The following is a 24,866-nucleotide window of genomic DNA, read 5'->3' on the forward strand; positions in this document are numbered from 1 at the left end:
TTACTGCCTGTCGTGTGTGTGGCTTATGAACTATAGGTTTGATATTTGGCAGAATGTGTAAGAACTGATAATTAGGTATGTGTGTGTAGGTAGTGACATTTGTTTAAAACAAAGTACTGTAAAACTGAATTCATTTATGCCTCTTACTTTGTTCAGCCTCTCATAGACAAGTAATAAAATATACCAATAATATCTCACTTTACAATAAGCTTTAATTATACAGACACCTGATAAAATGCAGATGAGCTATCTGTTCAAGAGCTGTGTGGTTTCTAATAAATAGAATTGGTAGTGTGTGTGTGTGTTCATGTGTGTGTGTGTGTGTGTGTGTGTGTGTGTGAGAGAGAGAGAGAGAGACAAACAGAGATGGGGAATTATACATAGTAGTACTGGGATTTTTGAAGTTGAGTATTTTAAATTTGTAAAATTTTCTTGGCTGTGGTTATATTTAACAAATTAGAAAAGATTCTCACATAATTTGTCTTTATTTATTGTGCCAAAATACTAAAAGAAGTAATGACACATAAAGTAAGATCATTTGATGAATGCATGTTACTTTTTTATATTGCCATTTGAAAGAATTAGGTTTTTCTTTGTGTTTTGCAAAATAATATGAATATAAATGCTAGAAGCATGACTGAAGAACCATTTTTAAGAAATCCCAAATGATGTAGAGCATTTAGGAACCTTGGTCACTTTTCTTCCTGTGAGCGAAATCTGACTGCTGACAAATTGTGTCAGAAATTCTAAACCAGATCAAATGGATGTTCTTTCCAGGTTAAAAGAAATCCAGAGAAGGCCTGAACCAAGGCTCTTTATGGTGGAGGTTACTGTTAGAGCAGCTCTGCTAATTTCTGGTTTGTTTTTTGTTTCTTTATTTCTGCTGTATCCCTCAGCAGAAGTTCATTGCAATAAACTTGGATACTAAATGAGGCTTTATTAATTAGGGATGGGCAGAAAACCAGCTGTGACATAGTGACCCCGGGTGGGAAGCCAAACCAGAGTAATTAAGACATAACATGGTAATGGGAACAAATAATGAATACACTTAGTGACCTGATGCCGAGCAGTGCCCCCTCTCCAGGCCTGCGTTTTTTTCTTTTACTACTTTTTTTCCCTTTTAAACTGATAAACTCCTGGAATAGATTTCTTATTATACTTTACTACAGATGATGTCCAAAGAAAAGACAGTCAAAAAAAATAGGAGGAAAATATGGAGAAACCGTGAGGTTTAAAGGCTACTAGGTGATTCTATATCTGTTGTTAGTGATCAGAGATTGGTGTTCCTTTATTCTTTGTCACACAGCATTTCTCTTACAAGGACAAAGCAAAAATGGAATGATATCCTGGATGAAGTATGCATCTCTCCTCACCCACTGATGATCTGCTGTATCTGCTGGGTTTATTCCTAGCATGCTCACTCCTCTCTGTGCTGAGGAAAAAAAGAATTTGGAAGAAACCTACATGGCCCCCAAGCTCTCAGAAGGTGAGGAAGTTTCTTGTGGTCCTCTGTGCCAAGCTCTGGATACCCAGGAAGGAGACTGTGATAAGGCCTTCATCATGGAGTCCACATCAGAAATTTGTAGACACAGAAGGACAAAGCACTTACTAAGGAGCATGCTCGCTGTTTTGAAATGGTTCACAAAGTTTCCAGGTGGATAAAAACCTGACCCAGTAAACCACACTTTCTAATGCATTTTGGCACAAGGCTAATTGTGCCAGGAGACGGTTTCATTTTCAGTGTGTACATCTCAATCCCAAGCACCCTAACTCCTGCTTCCTCCCTTTCTTCCCTCCTGGTGGCCATAAGTTTTGTTCTCTAAAATCTGTAAATTTGTTTCTGTTTTGTAAACCAGTTCATTTGTATCATTTCTTTTTAGGTTCTGCATGTAAGTGCTATCATAAGGTTTTTCTCATTGTCTGACTTACTTCACTCAGTATGTATACACTGCTATAATAAAAGTGGATAATCAACAAGGACCTACTGGCTTCCCTAATAGCTCAGTTGGGAAAGCATCTGCCTGCAGTGCAGGAGAACTGGTTTGATTCCTGGGTCGGGAAGATCCCCTGGAGAAAGGATAGGCTACCCACTCCAGTATTCTTGCTGCTGCTGCTGCTAAGTGGCTTCAGTCGTGTCCGACTCTGTGCGACCCCATAGACGGCAGCCCGCCAGGCTCACCCATCCCTGGGATTCTCCAGGCAAGAACACCGGAGTGGGTTGCCATTTCCTTCTCTAGTATTCTTGGGCTTCCCTTATGGCTCAGCTGGTAAAGAATCTGCCTGCAATGTGGGAGACCTGCATTCAACCTGGATTGAGAAGATCCCCTGGAGAAGGGAAAGGCTACCCAGTCTGGTATTCTGGCCTGGAGAATTCCATAGACTGTATAGTCCATGGATTCACAGAGAGTCAGACAGGACTGAGCGACTTTCACTTTCACCATATAGCACAGGTAGCTCTGATCTATATTATATAGTATGAATGGGAAAAGAATTTGAAAAATAATAGATCCATGTATGTATATTACTGAATCACTTTGCTGTAGACCTGAAACTCTCACCACTCCAATATACACTCCAATATAAAATAAAGAGGTAAAATAAATGAAGAGTTTAATTTTCAACATTTTAGAAACTTTGTAAGTGCTGTGACTGTTGAATCTTTTTAGAAATACTTGCTGTCTTGTGAAAATTTAATTGTTTGGCACCTTTGCAGATCTTGAAGTTATGTAGGATCCTTACGTGTATAATTCCAAATCTGACACAGAGTAGGTGCTCAATGTAAGCTGATTAAGTAATTATATGTCTAAGCATGTAATGTGGTGAATCAAGGCAATTATCCCAATAAAGGAGTCAAATAAAATACAAAACAAATGTACCAACAAAATTAAACACACCATTAACATTGCTCTAATAGAAGTTAAGACATCTTGCTTTTTATTTTCTTGACTTTTAAGGCTAGTTTACTTCAGTTTACCATTTGTTCATGTGTATCAACTTAGCCAAAATATTTATGATACCTGATCCCACCTAAGAGATTTTCTTGTCCCAACTTAAAATCATTTGTACTTCAGTTCATTCTTTAGTTGAAACAAATCTTCACCCAGTTTCTCAGATAATAAAAGATTACTAAATAAGATCTAGCCTAATTAACAGGAAAATGAGTTATGAATATGTCAATTACAGCTCTCCAAAGTTATCCATTAGTACCACTTTGAGTGTAAAGGCTTCTCTTTTTTTTTCCTATAAAAATTGCCTACCAGTTGTAAGAGACCCATAGATAGTATTCTTGATAATGTATTCTTGTGTCATGAAAGCACTGGCATTTCTTCTGCCTTCTGTGAATCATGTCATAGCTGGCACATGAATTAATCAATAGAAACATTCTGTATCTATTAACAGTTTACTCTGGGGACATAAAAGTCCTGGGAAAAGTAAAAAAGAATTGTCCCCATTTGATTTGAAAGTAGCTCTGCTTGGTTCCTCTCACACTGAACAAAGAAGATATATTGCAAGATCACTGCTTTAAATGATTAATTTTTTTAAATGAGATGTGTTTGAATAAACAAATAATAAAATAGTGGCAATAGACTCTCAGGTTTTCTTCTGCCTGACCTACGGTATTTTGTTTCAGTATGGTATTCAAACGAATGACTTTAGGAAAGTCCTAAGAGTTTTCTCTATATTATTCAGTTCATTTCAGTCACTCAGTTGTGTCCGACTCTTTGTGACCCTATGGACTGCAGCACGCCAGGCTTCCCTGTCCATCACCAACCCCTGGAACCTACTCAAACTCATGTCCAGCGCATTGGTGATTATGGCTCAGCTGGTAAAGAATCTGCCTACAGTGCGGGATACCTGGGTTCAGTCCCTGGGTTGGGAAGATCCCCTGGAGAAGAGAAAGGCTACTCACTCCAGTATCCTGGCCTAGAGAATTCCATGGACTGTATAGTTCACAGGAGTCAGACATGACTGAGCAACTTTCTATATTATTAGGTTGGTACAAACGTAATTTCTATTGATTGGCAAGACGGTGTTCCCCTCCTGTTGCTTGACCCGAGGCCAAACTGTGGTGGAGGTAACGAAAATAATGGCCATCTCCTTCAAAAGGTCCCATGCACACACTTTTCTAGTAATCAGGTAAGGATATGAGAATTGGACGATAAAGAAAGCTGAGTGTGGAAGAACTGATGCTTTTGAACTGTGGTGTTGGAGAAGACTCTTGAGAGTCCCTTGGACAGCAAGGAGATCCAACCAGTCCATCCTAAAAGGAAATCAGTCCTGAATATTCATTGGAAAGACTGATGCTGAAGCTGAAACTCCAATACTTTGGCCACCTGAGGTGAAGAACCAACTCATTGGAAAAGACCCTGATGCTGAGAAAGATTGAAGGCAGGAGGAGAAGGGGATGGCATAGGAGGAGATGATTGGGTGGCATCACTGAAGCAATGGACATGAGTTTGAGTAAGCTCTGGGAGTTGGTGATTGACAGGGAAGCCTGGCGTGCTGCAGTCCATGGGGTTGCAAAGAGTTGGACATGACTGAGTGACTGAACTGAACTGAACAATGTAATTGCAGCTTCAGACATGAATTTTAAATCATTATAACTAGGCTCGACACTGCTGCTGCTGCTGCTGCTGCTAAGTCACTTCAGTCATGTCCGACTCTGTGCGACCCCATAGACGGCAGCCCACCAGGCTCCCTGGTCCCTGGGATTCTCCAGGCAAGAACAGTGGAGTGAGTTGCCATTTCCTTCTCCAATGCATGAAAGTGAAAAGTGAAAGTGAAGTCGCTCAGTCGTGTCTGACTCTTCGCGACCCCATCTTTATTAATCAAATAGGAACAATTACAATCAACACATTTTGCCAACAAGAAATAATTTTTTTTTCTATAGCATAAAAATCCATGCTTTGGGAACTCAGTGAACTCTTGGAAAGCATTTTCTGCCTCTTGCTGGTTGTGGAAAAGTTTTCCATACAAGAAGTTGTCAAGATACTTGAAGAAGTGGTAGTTGGTTGGCAAAAGGTCAGGTGAATATGGTGGATGAGGAAACATTTTGTAGCCCAAATCATTCAACTTTTGGTCGGGCATTGTCGTGGGGTAGAACTGGGCCCTTTCTGTTGACCAATACCAGCTGCAGGCATTGCAATATGGGGGGCATCTCATCAATTTGCTGAGCATACTTCTCAGATGTAATGGTTTCACTGGGATTCAGAAAGCTGTAGTGGATCAGATGGGCAGCAGACCACCAGTGACCATGACTTTTTTGGTGCACATTTGGCTTTGGGAAGTGCCTTGGGGCTTCTTCTCAGTCCAACCACTGAGCTGGTCATCACTGGTTGTTGTATAAAATCCACTTTTCGTCCCATGTCACAATCTGATCATGAAATGATTCATTGTTGTTGCATAGAATAAGAGAAGACAACACTTCAAAACAATTTTTTTGATTTCCAGTCAGCTCATGAGGCACCCACTTATCTAGCTTTCTAACCTTTCCAATTTGCTTCAAATGCCGAACGACTGTAAGATGGTTAACACTGAGTTCTTCAGCAACTTCTTAAGTAATTGTAAGAGGATCGGCTTCAATAATCCTTTCCATTGGTCCTTATCAACTTCTGATGGCTGGCCACTACACCCCTCAACCTCAAGTGTCTCATCTCTTTTGCAAGACTTCTTGAACCACCACTGCACTGTATGTTCGTTAGCAGTTCTTGGCCAAATATGTTGTTGATGTTGTGAGTTGTCTCCGCTGCTTTACAACCCATTTTGAACTCAAATAAGAAAATCACTCAAATTTGCATTTGGTCTAACATCATTTCTGTAATCTAAAATAAACATGAAATAGACAGCAAGTAATAAGTCATAGCAGAAAAGCATAAAGCGAGAAATGCACGTTAAAATGATGTATAACATAACCACATTTATTTAAGAATGTATTCCAATATCAAATGGCAGATTTCAACAATGAAAAACGTATTTACTTTTGCACCAACCTAATAGTAACCCTGACTTGCTCTTATTACTCACATAATATACAAAAAGAAGGACCTACCTCTTATAAAAGTATTTGCATCTTTCTTCTTTAATGATCAGGGTAAACATGAATTCTTCCAGAAAGAAAGGTCTATGGTTTTGACTGGTAGGGAATGGCTGTGGAAAGTTTGCTTCTATTTAACCAAACATAATTTCTTAGCCAACCTGAAAACAAATGCTTTATGATTTTTTTCCTCTAAATCATTTAATTCATTCTGTTTGGGAGAGTTTTATTTAAAAGTCAAGCTCAGGAAATTCAGAGCTTTGAAGATAAATAGTTTCCATTTCCTTTGAGTAAGTTTAGAAAGTTTTTCTGGTTTTAAAATGAAGGTAAGAAGGGAAAAGCTCCCCACCAACAGGAAAGAAGTCCTTGGGCTAAATCAGTATCCATCCATTGCTTACCTGAAAACATAGTGAAATACCAAAATTTATAAAGACAAAGGTACAATTTCCCCATCAGCCCACCGTTAACATTGCAAAGGACCTGTGCATTAAGCACATAGAGATTGTACCCTAGGGCAGGTTGCAGGTAACTTGGAATAAATGTAGTTGCTTCTGTGGTCTCAGAAGACGGGCAAGTGCTGTTTTCTTCGGAAGATACTAATACTGATGCAGTAAGCATTTCCAGAGATACTTTCCCAGAGTGGAGTCCTTTGCTTTATCCCCATTCTCCTGCCTTTTCTTTGTGCATGAAAAGAAGAGAACTGATGGTATAAAAAATAGTGGATGGAAGATGGACAGAATCAGAAAAAAAGGGAAGTTTAGAGATGGACCCAGAAAAACATTCTCTTTCCTGACAAGTGCCTTATGGAGACTGAGGGGAGAATAATTCCTGGAAGTCTTGTTTATGAACTTGTGTGCCTCTTATTGACCTTTTTCTGTATTTTTCAGCTTCTCTAAAAATTTTAAATTATCAATTAAGTCAAAGTTTTCATTTTTTAAAGGTAAATGGTCTTTCAAGGCATTCCCTTTAACCCATGTTTATGAGTAATATAGCTGGAAAGAAACTTAAAGATGACTTAACACAATATCTTCAAAGGATGTAGAAAGGAATCAATGATCTTGACTTCGAGTTTTGAGCATTTTCATCTATCATCTAGCTACCTGTCTACTTACACATACAGATTTATATACACACATATGTAATTTTCTTGTGTGTATGTGTGAAAGTTGTAAGAACTGTAATGTACACCAAACTCCTTAACCTCAGTAATCCCTCACAAAGACAATAGTGTGCAGACGGTGAGTATTGTATTTGCTTCAGTCTAGAGCCACAGCCTATCCTTCTCCACCCAGCTCTGTTCTCAATAAACTCCTTCAACTTCTCATTTGCAATGGGGTTCTGGCAATAGACGCATGGGCAGCACATCTGTTATTCCCTGACTCTCTTCTTACCAGGTCCAATGGCTCCCACTATGGTATACAATGATTCATCTAATCATTCTTTTAATAAGTAGATATCAAAGCTCAATTTGTTCCAGATGCTAGAAGCATGACTGAGACCAAAGGTGTGAGATCTCTGCTCACACAGAATTCATTTAAAAAGTGGCTGTTTCCATTGTTTTTATTTTTAATCCAGAAATATTTCTTGAAGGGTTTTGTGATCCATCTTTTAGTGAAAGAGGCTTTTTCTTTTTTTAATAATTAGAAAAAGTGTCAAAAACAATCATTGTAAATGAAGCTAGTAATTTGATATGTGTGTGTGCATGCTAAGTCACTTCAGTCACGTCTGACTCTTTGTGACCCCATGGACTGTAGTCCACCAGGCTCCTCTGTCCATGGGATTATCTAGGCAAGAATACTGGAGTGGGTTGCCGTGCCCTCCTCCAGGGAATTTTCCTGACCTGGGAATCGAACCAGCATCTCTTACGACTCCTGCATTTACCACTAGCGCCACCTGGGAAGTCCATAATTTGATATATTCATGGCAAATAGGTTGTATAAACCAGGAAAATTGTTAAGTAAAAGAGATAACGTAAAAGAATTTTAGTTACTATTCTATGGGTATTTGAGTCATAGTGATGCCAAGTGAATTAATGAAATATTAAATATAGGCATGTAAGTGAAGACACTCTATTTCTTGTCATACTCTAAACTGTGCAGAGAGTACATGTGTAAAGTAGGCTGTAAAATGATTAAAACCTGCAGATGATCTTTGTTTAACACTTTCAGGTTGTTTTGATATAGGAAAGAAATTTCTTATTCATCGAGAAACTTCTTTGAGTTATAGATTTGACAATGAAGACTGACTATACATAGTGATAAAACATCTGCTCCAGTCTAGTTGGATGCTCAGTCAATTTTGGGAAGAAATCAGTCAAGCCTGTTGCTTGGTGGCATGTAGACAAAACTACCAAGTGATCGACTGAGTTTTTCACTTTTCAATGGGTTGTTTGGCACCGTGTAGACCCAGCCTATGATTATACTGCCATCTGTATTCTTTCTTACATCAGTCTTATTTCAGCCACAACTTATACATGCTGTTTTGAGAAGAACTCGTCAATATTTTGGTTTGTCTTTAGCTATAAGAGTGCCGTAGACAGTCTTGCGTGAACTTGGCTCTGCCTTGCTAATTCTCTGTCAGTTCTGGCAGCTATAGGAATTTAAGTTCATGATGGAGATATTTGGATTCCCCTCAAAATAAAAATATGTAAAATAAAATCTTAAAATAAGCTGCTTTTCTTTGACAAAAATACCCAAATTCCTAGAAATGGTCTGCCATGGTCTATATATATAATATATATTATATATATAATATATATAATTTTAATGTAAAAACAATACAAACAGAATAGTTAACAATTTTGAAGTTAACAATTGCTCATGTTATCATAGCTTCCAAACTGGATGAAGCAATTGAAGATATCATCCCTTTCCAATTTCAACTGTACATAAATGCTTTTTAAATTAAACTAGTAATGGTGGTAGGAATGTTCACTCAAAATTGGAAAATGAATTAAAATATTACACATATTTATCTTTCATAGTGCTATCACGTCTTATAATGTTACAGCCACTATAGGGACCAGTTATTTCTTCTAAGGAGATAAGCTGACAAAAAGAAAGTTTGAGCTTTGGTGGGAAATGAATCATCAAAGAGTTTCTGCATAATGATAAAATTGTTCTCTAGTTTCAACAGTCAGAGTGATATTGAAACATGTTCCTATATAAATATACCTGAGTCAAAATCCCATTTTTTATTTGTTTCTTTCGTTAGTTAAAGTTGCTGCTGCTGCTGCTGCTAAATTGCTTCAGTCATGTCCGACTCTGTATGACCCCATGGACGGCAGCCCACCAGGCTCCCCGTCCCTGGGATTCTCCAGGCAAGAACACTGGAGTGGGTTGCCATTTCCTTCTCCAATGCATGAAAGTGAAAAGTGAAAGTAAAGTCGCTCAGTCGTGTCCAACTCTTAGTGACCCCATGGACTGCAGCCTACCAGGCTCCTCTGTCCATGGGATTTTCCAGGCAAGAGTACTGGAGTGGGGTGCCATTGCCTTCTCTGGGTAGTTAAAGTTAGGGGAAGTGATATCAGAGAAAAGGAGGAGGAAATATGTGTTCTTTATTCAGCCAAGGGATAAAACAGGCAGATTAAGGTTTTGTGGGCCCCAAAATGTATACAATTGGGTGACCCTTTTCAAAAATACGTAAAATTACAAATAAAAAATTAAGTTTAAAGGTTGATGTTATTTAACTTATAGGAATATAATGTAATTTAGTTTAATTAGTGTAGTGTTAGTCACTCAGTCTTATCCAATTCTCTGCAATCCCATGGACTGCAGCCCACCAGGCTCCTCTGTCCATGGAGTTCCCCAGGCAAGAATACTGGAGTGGGTTACCATGCCCTCCTCCAGGGAATCTTCCCGATCCAGGGATCAAACCTGTGTCTCCTGCACTGCAAGCAGATTCTTTACCATCTGAGCTACAGCCCTTAGGTAGGCCCTAAGGGTAAAGCCCTTAGTTTAATTAATGTTACTTAAAATGAGAGGTCTTTATCTTTTGAAGAGCCATGTATTAATCAGGGACCCTAAACCCTGAACTTCATTAGCTTCACAACGTAGCCAAGGGACTAACAGAATATACCAGAACAACAACAATGAGAAAAATTACCTGGAATTTGAGCAAAGAAAAACAATATGTCATTAAAATATGATTTATGATATATCTTATATTTAAATATCTTTGGCTACCAACTATTCATAAATAACTCTTGTATGGGGTAATCTGGGTTTCTCTTTTCCTTTGTTCCAGTAAAATCTGAATCAGCTGATTCTTAACTTCATTATCTTTTGAAACATTTTAGAATCACTAATTAAAAACCTGTAAAACATTAGGAGTAGTGGGCATATTACCAGAAGAAATACAGTGGCTCTAGAGGAGATGTAAAGTGGTAATTGAGGGTTGAGAAACCACAGATTTTTGTCTCACATGCCATCAGTATCTTCACATTGCAGATAAGTAAAATAATGCCCAGAGAAGGGAGATGATTTGCCTAGCTCCACAGAAACCATGAATGGCAGAGGCAAGTTTAGAAGACACATATGTGGGCAGCCAATGCTGTACCATATTCATCACTTCTGAATCCATATCAAACCCAAATCTCCTGTTTCCTTCACTGAGTCAGCCAAGCCAACTTTATTGTTGTAGTCACCACTATTGCCGCCTAGATTACAATTCTACATTCTAAGGAATTGCCTAGTGAATTGCAGTGTCTTCTCATAGGTTAATGTGGTATCAGTCAAATTTCGTATGAGCCTTTTGAGAATATTATGGTATTAACAGTACTTATTCTGACCATTGGAACCTCTTGTAGCTGCATTGCATTTTGCCAGTTGTGAAGTAATGTCTTTAGCACAAATCCATGTACATGATTCTCTACTTTTAAAATATTCCTTTCAGTCATTTAAGTGATTCACTGAGACAAAGATGGTATGGGAAACTGTTTTTTTCCAGCAGTTTAACAGAGATCAATCCTCCCACATAAACTAAAAAGACTAATTTAAATATAAAAATACATGGCTTATGTATATCAATAGCATGGCAAGAAAGTTGATAGTTCTCAGAGGCCAAATGATAAGTAGAAATAAGAACCCAAGAGGCAAGTAAAACAGTTAGTATAATCTGTGTCCTTAGGTGAATGATCAAACCTAGTTAAACTTGTTTCCTTTTGACAATTTCAAAGGTTGCAGTACTCACAAGTGAAAAATATGGCTTCTAAAGGAGATCCTCTCCATAAAGCTGGGACCCTAAAGAGTGATACTCTCAGTAAGTAGAAGTATTACCTTTTCCCAAGGGATCAACAAGATAAAGTGCTCATCTTGAACCTTAACTGAAGGAAAAACCTCTTCTTTGGGAATTCATACCACAAGCCAATCTTTACTGGCTGGGTTTGCAAATGGAATCCACAGTGCCTGGATATGGTCACATAAAATTCAAGCCAAGCATTAATTAAAGTAATGCTGGATTACTAGTTCCTCTAGTTACCTAGCCAGAGTAAATGCAAATTCTATCTAAAGGAGCCATTTCCATCCAATCCACAACAAATTGGCAGAAATGTGGCTCAGATGATAAAGAATCCACCTGCAGTGTGGGAGACCTGGGTTGGGAAGATCTCTTGGAGAAGGAAAAGGCTCCAGTATTCTGGCCTGGAGAATTCCACAGATTGTATAGTCCATGGGGTCATAAAGAGTCAGACATGACTGAGCAATTTTCACTTTCACAGGTTCAAAGAATATGAACTCAACTGCAAAATTTACAAAACACACAAAGCAACAGAAAACATGAGCAGAATTAATCTGACCTGAAATCTTCCTATATTGGAAATATCAAAAAAGAGTATGTTTAATATATTTAATAAATTAAAATAGAGGATAAAAATGAGTAAGAGAGAGGAGTTTATTTCAAACAATGACCAAGAAAGTATAAAATTAACCAGGGATCGATGAAAGAAAAATATAATAATTGAAATTTAAAACTCAATACTTATTTTCAAAATCAAATTAGACACAGATAAAAAGAGAGTTAATAATCTGGAAAGCATATCTGAAGAAATTATCTGAAATGTAGTACAGAAAAACAAAAAGAACACATCATTGAATTATTAGGAGACATGAAGGAGAGAGTCTAAGGCATATATATTTGGAAGTTTTTTTTTTTCATTTAAATTTATTTATTTTAATTAGAGACTAATTACTTTACAATATTGTATTGGTTTTGCCATACATCAACATGAATCTGCCATGGGTGTACACGTGTTCCCAATCCTGAACCCCACCTCCATAACAGAAGATCGAAGCAACATTTGAAGATAAAATAACTAACAATTTTTCAGAACCAGTGAAAAATACCTGTCCTTAGATTTACAAAATCCCAAATAGGACAAATTTTAAAAATCCACATTTAAGTTTATAATGCTAAAACTGGATATCAGCAAAGACAAAGAAAATGTCTCAAAATGACACAGAAAAAATAAATTGTCTAAATAAGTATGATTGTTAAATTAATAGTTGACTTCTTATCAGTAGCAATGGAAGCCAGAATATCTTCAGTGCCCTGAAAAAAAAATATGAACCTAGAATTCTATATTCAACAATATTTTATCAAGGGTAAGGGTAAAATAAGAAGGTTTCCATGTGAAAAGTTTGAGATGCAAGGAAGAATAATAATAAAAAAGTAACTAACATTTTGGGAAGTCTAAACAAATATTGACTATATAAAGCAATACTTAAACTTTTGTGTTTGTAAAAGAGAAAAATAAAATAAGATAAAAATCCATAAAGCAATAATGCATGAAAAGGGAAAGAGTTATCAGAGTTATAGTTTTCTAACATTTGTTCAGAAGAAGAGTGAAAATAATAATTAGCTTTAAAATTTTATATATTCTTAGGCATGTTTAGATTCCTAATGTAATCACTAAAATAAATAAAAGTTAAGTAGAGAGAAAAAATATAATCAGAGACTATATTTTATTCATTCAAAAGAAGAAAATAAGGGCAGCAAAAACAAACACAGAAAAGATGTAATCAATTTTTACTTCAAAATAGGATAGAAATAAACCTGAGTCCATCAATAATTATAATAAATCTAAATGGAGTAAATGATGCAATGAAAGACAAATAGACATACGTAGTGCATTACAATGCAAATAAGTTGAATATATAAGAATGCAAAAGGTACCCATCTAATACTATCCAAAACAAAGAAAAGGAGAAAGAAAAGAAAAAAGCTAGTGCACTTGACTAATACCAGACAGTATAGACATTAAACTGAAAAGGATTACTAAGATTAAAGGAGATAACTAGGTAATGATGAATAACTCGATACAATGGAAAATAAAAGAAGTTTTAAATATTACACAACTATACAAAGCAACATTTTGTTCTTAAAAATATGTAAAACAAAAATTAAGATAAATACAAGGGAATTCCTTATATTGGAACATTTAACTATACATATCATTAATTAAGAAAAATAAATCAATATATTGATTTGAGGGACAATTTACCAGCTGGATCTAATGACTATATACAGAATATGTTTTTCTTTTCTTCTGTTCCTTCAAAACTTAGAGTGAATTTCAGATATGTTATTATATCACCTCTACATAATCCTGCAAAAGTTTCTCAAAAACATGAACTTGTTTTTACATAATTATATGCTTCCTCGATGGCTCACCAGTAAAGAATCTGCCTATAGTGCAGGAGATGCAGGTTTGATCCCTGGGTCGGAAGATCCCCTGGAGGAGGAAATGGCAACACACTCCAGTATTCTTGTCTGGAAAATCCCATGGACAGAGAAGCCTTGTGGGCTACAGTCCATGGGGTCCCAAAAAGTCGGACATTACTGAGCACACACTCGACCATATATATGTCTGATAAAATTATCAATAATTTATTGATATCATCCAAAATCCAGTCCACACTATTAAAATTACCCTGATTGTCCAAGAATATTTCATACTTGGTTTACTTGAAATAAGATCAAAAGAGCTGTTTTCTTTTAGTCTCCTCTGTTTTTTCTTTAAGCCACTGACATTAAAGAAACTGGTCATTTCTAAAAGAAACGTCACATTCTGAATTTATCTGATCTCTTCGCTGTGGTGTTAATTAACTTGTTCCTCATTCCTTCTTTATTCTCTATAAATGGAATTTAAGTCTAAGGGCTTGAATAGATTTCATCTCAGTTGGGAAGTGGGGAGGGAGAAAGTACTTAATATTGCCTTACAACAAGATAGCACCAAGTCTGTTTGGTCCTGTTAGTAATCCAAAGATCAGTTGGTTCATGTGGTGAGTCCGTGGTCCCTCCAGCCTTCATTCTCCATCAGCCTTTCTTCTAATGATTTGATCCATGTTGACCATTGTCTGAACCTATTTCAGTAGATTTTGCAAAATAAAATCTGTTATTTTCAAGTATACATAGTATATTTGTGAAAATTCAAAACATTTTGCCATAAAGGAAGTATCAAAACATAAACTTATTTTGAAAGTTGGTATCATGGAAACTACCTTCTATTATCACTATGAAATTCAAATGGGATTAATAGGTAGCTTGGAAAATGTCAATACATTTCAATTCTTTTTCAGTCAACTTTAAAGGTGATATGAGGTATGAGAGAAAAAATTATGTCAATTACATTTTAAACTAAAATTTAAAATTCCTAAACAAAATATTAGAACACTGACATCTAACAATGTGTAACAAAATGAAATTCTCTCCAGAGGGAAGATTAATTAAAATTAGAAATATCACATAATGTAGTTACCAACCTGAGAGATGAAAGGGCAAAAATAGCATGATTCTCTTAAAAGAGTAAAATCCTTCAATAAAGTAAACATATATTAATAGTTTTTATTTTTAAAAATTGTGAAAGAAAAGAGAAAAAAGGAAGAAAAAGAATTTAGCAAAGTAGAAATAGAAAGAAATTGCATTAATCTGATGATTAGTAATCTACAAGACATCAGATCAGATCAGATCAGTCGCTCAGTCGTGTCCGACTCTTTGCGACCCCATGAAATGCAGCACGCCAGGCCTCCCTGTCCATCACCAATTCCCAGAGTTCACTCAGACTCATGTCCATCGAGTCAGTGATGCCATCCAGCCATCTCATCCTCTGTCATCCCCTTCACCTCCTGCCTCCAATCCCTCCCAGCATCAGTCTTTTCCAATGAGTCAACTCTTCCCATGAGGTGGCCAAAGTACTGGAGTTTCAGCTTTAGCATCATTCCTTCCAAAGAAATCCCAAGGCTGATCTCCTTCAGAATGGACTGGTTGGATCTCCTTGCAGTCCAGGGGACTCTCAAGAGTCTTCTCCAACACCACAATTCAAAAGCATCAATTCTTTGGCGCTCAGCCTTTTTCACAGTCCAACGCTCACATCCATACATGACCACTGGAAAAACCATAGCCTTGACTAGATGAACCTTTGCTGGCAAAGTGATGTCTCTGCTTTTGAATATGCTGTCTACAAAACATAGTGCCTACCTATAGAACAGTGAAAACATCAGCTTTAAAATGGTAAAAAATAGAAGGGTGCCTGCTCTCTCCAATTCTGTTTGCCTTTATATTATAAACTTTAATTCCAGTTCCAAAGAAAGGCAGTGCCAAAGAATGCTCAAACTACCGCACAATTGCACTCATCTCACATGCTAGTAAAGAAATGCTCAAAAGTCTCCAAGCCAGGCTTCAGCAATACGTGAACTGTGAACTTCCTGATGTTCAAGCTGGTTTTAGAAAAGGCAGAGGAACCAGAGATCAAATTGCCAACATCCGCTGGATCATGGAAAAAGCAAGAGAGTTCCAGAAAAACATCTATTTCTGCTTTATTGACTATGCCAAAGCCTTTGATTGTATGGATCACAATAAACTGTGGAAAATTCTGGGAGAGATGGGAATACCAGACCACCTGACCTGCCTCTTGAGAAACATATATGCAGGTCAGAAAGCAACAGTTAGACCTGGACATGGAACAGCAGACTGGTTCCAAATAGGAAAAGAGGTACGGCAAGGCTGTATATTGTCACCCTGCTTATTTAACTTATATGCAGAGAACATCATGAGAAACGCTGGACCGGAAGAAACACAAGCTGGAATCAAGATTGCCAGGAGACATATCAATAACCTCAGATATGCAGATGACACTACCCTTATGGCCGAAAGTGAAGAGAAACTCAAAAGCCTCTTGATGAAAGTGAAAGAGGAGAGTGAAAAAGTTGGCTTAAAGCTCAACATTCAGAAACGAAGATCATGCCATCCAGTCCCATCACTTCATGGCAGATAGACGGGGAAATAGTGAAAACAGTGTCAGACTATTTTTGGGGGGCTCCAAAATCACTGCAGAAGGTGACTGCAGCCATGAAATTAAAAGATGCTTACTCCTTGGAAGGAAAGTTATGACCAACCTAGATAGCATATTCAAAAGCAGAGACATTACTTTGCCAACAAAGGTCCATCTAGTCAAGGCTATGGTTTTTCCTGTGGTCATGTATGGATGTGAGAGTTGGACTGTGAAGAAGGCTGAGTGCCAAAGAATTGATGCTTTTGAATTGTGGTGTTGGAGAAGACTCTTGAGAGTCCCCTGGACTGCAAGGAGATCCAACCAGTCCATTCTGAAGGAGATCAGCCCTGGGATTTCTTTGGAAGGAATGATGCTAAAGCTGAAACTCCAGTACTTTTGCCACCTCATGGGAAGAGTTGACTCATTGGAAAAGACTGATGCTGGGAGGGATTGGAGGCAGGAGGTGAAGGGGATGACAGAGGATGAGATGGCTGGATGGCATCACTGACTCGATGGACATGAGTCTGAGTGAACTCTGGGAATTGGTGATGGACAGGGAGGCCTGGCGTGCTGCGATTCATGGGGTTGCAAAGAGTCGGACACAACTGAGCAACTGAACTGAACTGAAATGAGTTCAGTAAAGGGAAAAAATGTACAAGAGAGACCACATGATATAATATTTAAGAGTATAGATTTTGGACCAGACTGCCTAGGTTTAAATCAATTCTATATTGCTTCTCCTCTCTGTGCTTCAGTTTCTAGTGTATAAAATGGAGATAATAACCTACCTCAGTGGAGGTTGTTAAAGCTACTATTTAAAAGTGCTTAAAGCAGTGCTTACAAAATACTAAATACTATACGTGTTAAGTAAAATGAATTGGAAAAAAATCCTGTAATCATTAGTCAGAGATGACAAGATTGGCTATATGGAAACCTCAATACAGTCCAGTTCAGTTCAGTTCAGTTGCTCAATCATGTCCGACTCTTTGCGACCCCATGGACTGCAGCACACCAGGCCTCCCTGTCCATCACCGACTCCCAAGAGCCTACCCAAACTCGTGTATATCACATCGGTGATGCCATCCAACCATCTCATCCTATGTCATCCCCTTCTCCTCTCGCCTTCAATCTTTCACAGCATCAGGGTCTTTTCAAATGAGTCAGTTCTTCACATCAGGTGGCCAAAGTATTGGAGTTTCAGCTTCAATATCAGTCCTCCCAATGAATATTCAGGACTGATCTCCTTTAGGATGGACTGGTTGGATCTCCTTGCAGTCCAAGGGACTCTCAAGAGTCTTCTCCAACACCACAGTTCAAAAACATCAATTCTTCCACACTCAGCTTTCTTTATGGTCCAACTCTCACATCCATACATGACTACTGGAAAAACCATAGCCTTAACTAGACGGACCTTTGTTGAGATGGACTGGAATGGGTAAATTTAACCCAGATGACCATTATATCTACTACTGTGGGCAAGAATCCCTTAAAAGAAATGGAGTAACCATCATCGTAAACAAAGGAGTCCGAAATGCAGTACTTAGATGCAATCTCAAAAATGACAGAATGATCTCTGTTCATTTCCAAGGCAAACCATTCAATCTCACAGTAATCCATTACTGGTTTATGCCCCGACCAGTAATGCTGAAGAAGCTGAAGTTGAACAGTTCTATGAAGACCTACAAGACCTTTTAGAACTAACACACACAAAAGATGTCCTTTTCATTATAGGGGACTGGAATGCAAATGTAGGAAGTCAAGAAACACCTGGGGTAACAGGCAAATTTGGAAAGTCAATACAATATAGATTAATTTATCACCACTAATTCAATAGTAAAGCAGCTTTGTTAATATCAAATCAGCATATAAAATGAGTAATATTACTACATACCAATAACTAATGTTAGAAAGCATATTTTAAAAAGATAACCTTTACAATGGCATTAAACATAAGTAAGGTGACTGGTGAAAATTCTAACAAAACGTGCATATGCTATTTGTGGAAAAAGAAAACTTTATTGAAATACAGTAAGAAAATCTAAATAGAGCTTTACCATGTTAATAGATAGGAAAATTCAATAATGTAAAGATGTTAATTTTTCCTAAATTGATCTACAGAATTGTGACTCTCATTTTTTTCCAGTTGGGCCACAGCAAGCTTTCCTTTCTCATCTATTCTCCCTACAATGCCTTGTCATTTCTATCATAGGGAGGTGAGGGCGGGGCTCTGTGCGCATCCCCTTTCATTTAAGTTGTGGCAGAAACAATGATATCTTATACTGAGTCTAAGTCATAAATGTTAATGCAAGGTCTGCCTGAACCTCTTGCAACTCTTTGTTTGTTCTAGAAATCTAGTCCTCATGTTGTGGGGAATTAGAGAAACAACACGGAGAAGAGGTGTGAGTAGTTATGGCCAACAGTCCCAGCTGAGGTCCCAGCTGACATCCAGCTTCAACCTCCCGACTTGTGAACGACTGATCTTAAGATGTGTCCAGTCTCCACCATCACCAGACAGAAACCATATGAAAGATCCCAAGAGAGAACTGGCCAGCTGATCCTAGCTGAATCCCAGAACTATGACACATTAAAAAACAAAATGATTATTCTTTTATGCCGCTTAGTTTAGGGTGATTCATAACAAAATAATAAATATCTAGAATAAATTTTGCTATTTAAAATTCCTATGATGAGTTTTAACCTGTACATTAATTCTGAAGTGACAGATATTTCTGAACAAAGGGGAAAAAAAAGTGAGGAGACTTTCCTTGTCAGACATCAAAAATTATTATAAAGGTATAGAAACTAAATATGTGATAATGCCACACAGATAGACAAATTGCTTAATGGAACAGAAGAAAAATCTCAGCAATATAGGAAGCCCACATCAGGGAGGCCCACCTTTGTAAGCCAGCTTCCTGTGTAAGAAATGACATTAAAATCAACAGGGAAAGGATTGACTTTAATAACTGATTCTGGGGGTGAAAACAGTTATCTAATAAGGGTGTTGGAGAAGGAAATGGCAACCCACTCCACTATTCTTGCCTGGAGAATCCCAGGGATGGCGGAGCCTGGTGGGCTGCTGCTTATGGGGTCTCACAGAGTCGGACACGACTGAAGTGGCTTAGCAGAATAAGGGTGTATAAAATTTAGAAGATAATATAAAAGACAAATTTGACCCATTTTTCCTGGTAGCATAATTTTTTAAACTTTTGGAAGTATGTAATTGTTGCAATATTTTAAGCCAAAAGGTAGAAACTTCCTAACACTCAAAAAAAGGTGTCTAATAACTCTGCGTGCCAAGTCACAATAATTAGCTCTTAAATCCAGAGTGTCTTTCTTCAAAAGTTAAGTGGCCAAAGGCTGCTTATATTTTAGGTATATATGTGGTAGTAGTTTGTCATCATTCTCTCTAGACCTGCTAAGCTGGTGAAACACTGAGAGATGGAAGAATTTCCTCTCCCTGTCTCTCTGACCATCCCCTAAGTGATGTTCCATGAAGATATTCCTCGTGTGCCCCTCATTCTTTTTGTGCTGTGCTTAGTCGCTCAGTCATGCCTGACTCTTTGTGAACTCATGGACTGTAGTCTGCCAGACTCCTCTGTCCATGGGGATTCTCTGGGCAAGAATACTGGAGTGGGTTGCCATGCCCTCCTCCAGGGGATCTTCCCAACCCAGGGATTGAACCCAGATCTCCCACATTGCGGGTGGATTCTTTACCGTCTGAGTCACTGGGGAAGCCCACCCCTCATTCTACAGAAACACAAAAACTTTCCAATTGTAGAAAATGAGAAGACAATATGTGTTATGTATCTACTGAACTCTGTTACCATTTACAACTACTTGAATTACTTTTTTTTTTCCAGAATTAGTTGGATAAATGCCTTTGTTTTCCATTTTACTTAATCAGCGTAGACAGAGCCGAAGGGTTCCTCCTTCTCTGAACACAGGCTTTTCCACTGCACAAACCATGCTAGTGCTCTTGATTGACATGACACAGCACTCTCAACCATTTGACTCCAGTGAATTGTCAGGCAAGAATGTCTGAAAGCAGAGTGACTGTTTAAGTACTTAAATGCACAGCAAATAACTGCTTGCCTGTTTTTCTTCACTAGTGCCATCTCATGAAGCGGTGTATTATTATAGATAATCTACAGTGAATAAAAGACAAAGCATTCCATATTCAAAATACACACACATTTGCCAAGTTGACTGAACCTGTGATTTTTCAAAATAAAAGATGCAAATATTTATTTGAAAAATGATATAATTAAGAGGGACTCACTACAGAGCAGTAACTACACATGCTGTATAACCAAACTGTAGCACCAATAAACAGGTTTCCCCAGTAAGCACCTTTTGTCAATACGATTAGTTAAACTTGTGCCAAGAAAGCTCTTTCATGCTTCAACAGGACATAGTTTGCTTGAAGTAATGATGACTAGTTATGTGTAATTATCTGATTATCCAAAACATTTTTAAAAAGGAACTTGCCTAAACAACTTTGGTGTGCTCCATTATAGGGTTTCATTTAGACTCTGAATTATTTAATGTTTATATAGTCCTGAGACAAACTGCACCATTCAAAACCAATTAAAAGATTTACCCCAATACATAACTTGTAAATTGGCACATTGTGGTTGGATACTTATTACTATTGGATTTTTTTTTAAACTAGTAGAGGCTTCAAAAAATAATAAGGTTTTCCAGAAAGGGAGTAGTTTATAAATCATCAATCAATGAAAATGATTCATGAAATTATATCAATTTTAATATAAAACAACATAATTCTTATCTCTTGTGTAGGTAGACTTTTAAGATGTATGAGAAAGTGAATTGCTTATACTATGTAAATGAAAATAATCATTCAGTGTCTAGCACCATCTTACAAATCAGGAAAAATATTAAGATGCATATGCAGAGACATTTTAGTCATTCTTATTCTTCTGGTTTACTTGGAAACACCATGAATTAAACTAATATTATTTTCTATTCAACCAGCATAAATTAACTTTGCTTCTTGGAACAATTTATTTTTAATACTTGCCCAATGAGTTAAAATTTTTCTTCCCAAGTGAGGTCTCTCTTCCTTATGGGAGATAACTTGATCTTGTTAATTATAAGGGGATAAAAAACATGGCTATAACTTTTAAATTATTTCTATATAATTTAAATTTAAGATATATTCATACATGATACTGGAGAAGGAAATGGCAACCCACTCCAGTACTCTAGCCTGGAAAATTCCATGGATGGAGGAGCCTGGTAGGCTACAGTCCATGGGATCACAAAGAGTTGGACACGACTGAGTGACTTCACTTTCTCTCTTCCTACAGTTTCTTTTGGGGAAGGAAATGGCAACCCACTCCAGTGTTCTTGCCTGGAGAATCCCATGGATGGAGGGGCCTGGTGGGCTGCGGTCTATGGGGTTGCAAAGAGTCGGACGTAACTAAGCAACTAACGCACACACACACACACACACACATACATGATACTGAGCTTGCATTGAATCATCTCCTTGTATTTACAACATTATTAGTTGATAGAATTAGGAATGCTTTGGCCACAAGTAATATAAAATATAATGGTCATCTGAGTTAAATTCACCCATTCCAGTCCATTGTAGTTCGCTAATTTCCTAGAATGTCAGTGTTCACTCTTGCCATCTCCTGTTTGATCACTTCCAATTTGCCTTGATTCATGGACCTGACATTCTGGTTCATAAGTAATATTGCTCTTTACAGCATTGAACCTTGCTTCTATCACCAGTCACATCCACAACTGGGTATTGTTTTTGCTTTGGCTCCATCCCTTCATTCTTTCTGGAGTTATTTCTCCACTGATCTCCCATAGCATATTGGGCACCTACAGACCTGGGGAGTTCCTCTTTCAGTATCCTATCATTTTGCCTTTTCATACTGTTCATGGGGTTCTCAAGGCAAGAATACTGAAGTGGTTTGCCATTCCTGTCTCCATTGGACCACATTCTTCAGACCTTTCCACCATGCCCGCCCAACTTAGGTGGCCCCACAGGGCATGGCTTAGTTTCATTGAGTTAGACAAGGCTGTGGTCCTAGTGTGATTAGACTGACTAATTTTCTGTGAGTATGGTTTCAGTGTGTCTGCCCTCTGATGCCCTCTTGCTACACCTACCGTCTTACTTGGGTTTCTCTTACCTTGGACGTGGGGTATCTCTTCATGGCTGCTCCAGCAAAGCGCAGCCATTGCTCCTTACCTTGGACGAGGGGTATCTCCTCACCGCCACCCCTCCTGACCTTGCACGTGGAGTAGCTCCTCTCATCCCTCCTGCACAAATCCTGAAAGATGATGCTGTGAAAGTGCTGCACTCAATATGTCAGAAAATTTGGAAAACTCAGCAGTGGCCGCAGGACTGGAAAAGGTCAGTTTTCATTCCAATCCCAAAGAAAGGCAATGCCAAAGAATGCTCAAACCACTGCACAATCGCACTCATCTCACACGCTAGTAAAGAAATGCTCAAAATTCTCCAAGCCAGGCTTCAGCAATACGTGAACTGTGAACTTCCTGATGTTCAAGCTGGTTTTAGAAAAGGCAGAGGAACCAGAGATCAAATTGCCAACATCTGCTGGATCATGGAAAAAGCAAGAGCATTCCAGAAAAACATCTATTTCTGCTTTATTGACTATGCCAAAGCCTTTGACTGTGTGGATCACAATAAACTGTAGAAAATTCTGGGAGAGATGGGAATACCAGACCACCTGACCTGCCTCTTGAGAAACCTATATGCAGGTCAGGAAGCAACAGTTAGAACTGGACATGGAACAACAGACTGGTTCCAAATAGGAAAAGAAATACGTCAAGACTGTATATTGTCACCCTGCTTATTTAACTTCTATGCAGAGTACATCATGAGAAACACTGGGCTGGAAGAAGCACAAGCTGGAATCAAGATTGCTGGGAGAAATATCAATAACCTCAGATATGCAGATGACACCACCCTTATGGCAGAAAGTGAAGATGAACTAAAGAGCCTCTTGATAAAAGTGAAAGAGGAGAGTGAAAAAGTTGGCTTAAAGCTCAACATTCAGAAAATGAAGATCATGGCATCTGGTCCCATCACTTCATGGGAAATAGATGGGGAAACAGTGGAAACAGTGTCAGACTTTATTTTTGGGGGCTCCAAAATCACAGCAGATGGTGACTGCAGCCATGAAATTAAAAGACGCTTACTCCTTGGAAGGAAAGTTATGACCAACCTAGACAGCATATTCAAAAGCAGAGACATTACTTTGCCAACAAAGGCCCATCTAGTCAAGGCTATGGTTTTTCCTGTGGTCATGTATGGATGTGAGAGTTGGACTGTGAAGAAGGCTGAGTGCCAAAGAATTGATGCTTTTGAACTGTGGTGTTGGAGAAGACTCTTGAGAGTCCCTTGGACTGCAAGGAGATCCAACCAGTCCATTCTAAAGGAGATCAGCCCTGGGATTTCTTTGGAAGGAATGATGCTAAAGCTGAAACTCCAGTACTTTGGCCACCTCATGAGAAGAATTGACTCATTGGAAAAGACTCTGATGCTGGGAGGGTTTGGGGGCAAGAGGAAAAGGGATGGCAGAGGATGAGATGGCTGGATGGCATCACTGACTCAATGGACGTGAGTCTGAGTGAACTCTGGGAGTTGGTGATGGACAGGGAGGCCTGGCGTGCTGCATTTCATGGGGTCACAAAGAGTCGGACACGACTGAGCAACTGAACTGATCTGAACTGAATATAAAGCATTACTAATATGGGTTAGACCAAGAGAGGCATATTTTTCTCCTGTAATAAAAGGTTTAGAGATAGGCAGGCAGCTTATGACATTGGTTCCCTCACTCAGACTTGCTGAAGCTGATGTCAGCTGAATTGCTCCTGACCTTATCTTCATGTATCCACAATGACTCCCCAGATCTGACACTGTGTTCACGTAAAGCTAAGAAGGACTAGGGGAGACAGGTGTCAGTACTGCCCACAGCTTTATTAGAAAAGCAAAGGCTTTTCCCCAGTCCACTCCGGCAGTAGAATTTCTTTCATCTCATCCAACAGAAATCTGTCACATGGCCACCTCTAACTTCAAGGATAGCTGGGAAAATGAGTATTTTTCTTCATAGTAGAGATGGGCAAGGGAGAAAAAGAATGTCAGCTAAAAAAATGATTTGTATATTAACATTATTTAATATCTCATTATAGGCAAGTAGTTTAGTTGATTGCTTACACACATCTGAAAAGTGGAAATAGTATTTCCCTGTCTGTATCAGAACTGTGTGAAGATTAAATGAGATGATATACAGGAAATTGCTCTATAAACCAAAAGACCTAATAGCTTAGATGGTCAATGCTGATATAACTCAGCTTCACAGGTGCTACTGCCATGACTCCCTTAAGTAGTTTGCCTCCATTTAGCCCCCTTATTTCCAGAAACCCATTCTGTGGACCTGTAAACACAGTTGTTCTACAAGCAACGGCATAGAGAAGTCTTAAGACATTCACAATAAGTGCAGAAGGAAAAGACAAAGGAAAAAAAAAGCAATTAGACATAAGATATTACAAAGAAAT

At 38.2% G+C, this 24,866-nt stretch overlaps 1 long non-coding RNA gene across 7 annotated transcripts in view; it reads left to right on the forward strand.

Moving 5' to 3' along the window:
* Positions 1–24,866, forward strand: part of LOC113901227 — a 688,350-nt gene that overhangs the window by 586,063 nt on the left and 77,421 nt on the right. For 6 of the 7 annotated variants that reach the window (XR_003513357.1, XR_003513358.1, XR_003513356.1 and 3 more), the window contains one exon: positions 1,307–1,980. The exons of the other annotated variant lie outside the window; for it this stretch is intronic. This is a non-coding gene — a long non-coding RNA (uncharacterized LOC113901227). Of the gene's footprint in view, positions 1–1,306; positions 1,981–24,866 lie in introns of those variants that run through there. 7 annotated transcript variants of the gene reach the window in all.

The sequence above is a fragment of the Bos indicus x Bos taurus genome, chromosome 11 (assembly GCF_003369695.1).
Source record: "Bos indicus x Bos taurus breed Angus x Brahman F1 hybrid chromosome 11, Bos_hybrid_MaternalHap_v2.0, whole genome shotgun sequence".
Taxonomy (NCBI): Eukaryota; Metazoa; Chordata; class Mammalia; order Artiodactyla; family Bovidae; genus Bos; species Bos indicus x Bos taurus.